A 2,029-nucleotide genomic window follows, 5' to 3' on the forward strand; every position below is an offset into this window, starting at 1 on the left:
AGAGTACTCAACTAGCATGTATGCTGCTGTGGGTTCAATCCCAGACTGTATAAAGTGGGTATGGTGGTATATATCCACAATCCTAAGTTTTGGAATAGGATGCATGATCAGAATTTCAAAGTCATTCTCAACTACATATTGAGTTCTAGGGGATCCTGAACTATAGAACAACTTGTCTTAAAACAAAAACAAAAGCAAACAACAACAAAACAAACACAAAAAACTTTAAGGGTAAGCAAGTCAGACCAGTTTGGCTAAGTACAAGAGCTCTCAAGAAAAGGATTATAATGGAATCATCCAAAACTTTAGTTCTCAAGTAAAGGTAATTGATCTCCTCCCAGAACCTAGGGGCAATTAGAAATGCTTGAGAGATCTGGTATCAAACTGAGACAAGATGAATATGAAAATTATTTAGTGATATAGAAAAGAGACAAGGGACTACTACCCTACAATGCAAAGTACAACCTCTGATGATAGAGAATCTTCTAACTCCAAATATCAGTAAATGAGAGGCCAAGAAATCCCACCCCTGAACTCATTTAAATGCTCATTTAAACTCAATAAAATGCTTATTTAAACATCATTCTTCATTTAAGCATTGAAAGTACTTTACTCCTTGAGTATGTCGCACCATGCTATGTCTCATCTTGCTCTGTTCCAAAATGTGATCTATTATCACTCTTAAATCTCTCCAATGAGGGGCTGTAACACACCAACTTTCCCCATGTCATTATTTTAGCATTCCTTTTCCATTTTATTGTCTCCAGCCTCTCAATGTGACAAAGGACTGTGTCTATCTAATACTACATCCCTCATGTGTGGCATACAACAGACTCCAAACATTTTTAAAAGCTGGATATATGGAACTTTGTCTATAGGCCTATCTGATCAGTAGGTTGTAAGGTGTGAGGATTGAGGAATTTAAGACAATTCTGGGCAGCATAAATCAAATAACATAACAAAAGAGATACTTGCTTAGGCAGCACATTTATTAATATTGAAGGGACACAGTGAAGATTAGCCTAGCCCCTGTGCAAGAATGACCCCAAATGTAAAGCATGCACACACATACAAACACACACACACACACACACACACACACACACACACACACACACACACACACGAAGAGGTGAAGGAATAGTTCATTGGTAGCATATTTATCTAGCATGTAAATAATGAGTTCCATCCTGGCATTGCATAAGATAGATGGGGTGGTATAAGCCTGACATCTCAATTCTGAGGAGGTGGAAGCAGGAAGAAAAGTGGGTCAAGATTATTCTCTGCAATGTGGTGTGTTTGAGACTAGCATGAACTACATGTGACCTCTTCTCAATATGCAGTAAATTAAAAACTAATAACAAGATGACAAAAGAGCAGTAGTTACAACCAAAAATATTTGTTGGATAAAAATTGCTGAAAACCTTGGAATTTCCTTGAAGCATGGTAATGGTAACTCTAATGGGTAAGGTAAATATTTGAAAGGAACCAAAACCAGGCTTCCATGGACACACACTCTGAAATGTCAGTTTAGATTTTCTTTGAGAACATTTTGAGTGACTCTTGAACTACCTGCCACTTCATCAGAGTTCACACCTTACTCTCTGCTCTGACTTTGAAAATTGTCTTTATCAACACTGATTGCTTGCCAACACCCTAACCTCTGTGAGTTCCCCTTCACCCAGCCAACAAAGTGACCTTTCAGAAATGCAAAGCCAGTCTTCTCTGCCCCAGCACAAATTCTTCTTTGCCTTCTCACCAGCCTCAGAAGTTTTTGTTTTTGTTTTGGTGTTTGTTTTCCTTCTATTTTTGCTTAACAAATCTTTTGTTTATGTATTATGGTTTCAAATTTTGTTTTTATGAATTTTCTGTGTATGAATGTGAGTGTCTCAAAATCTATGTATTTCTTGTTCTTGCTCCTTTACCCACCTTCCCTGCTGTAAAATCTGCTTAGTTCTATTTTGTTTTGTTTGTTTTTCTCTTCTCTTTTCTTTTCTTCCCTCCTCCTCCTCCTCCTCCTCCTCCTCCT

The 2,029-nt window shown here is 37.6% G+C and overlaps 1 non-coding gene across 1 annotated transcript; it reads left to right on the forward strand.

Moving 5' to 3' along the window:
• Window positions 1–971: 971 nt before the first annotated feature.
• LOC115031985 lies at window positions 972–1,074 on the forward strand. Its single transcript, XR_003837638.1, has one exon. It is a non-coding gene; the product is annotated as a U6 spliceosomal RNA (small nuclear RNA).
• Window positions 1,075–2,029: the final 955 nt, after the last annotated feature.

Source organism: Mus caroli, chromosome 9 (genome assembly GCF_900094665.2).
Source record: "Mus caroli chromosome 9, CAROLI_EIJ_v1.1, whole genome shotgun sequence".
NCBI classification, from domain to species: Eukaryota; Metazoa; Chordata; class Mammalia; order Rodentia; family Muridae; genus Mus; species Mus caroli.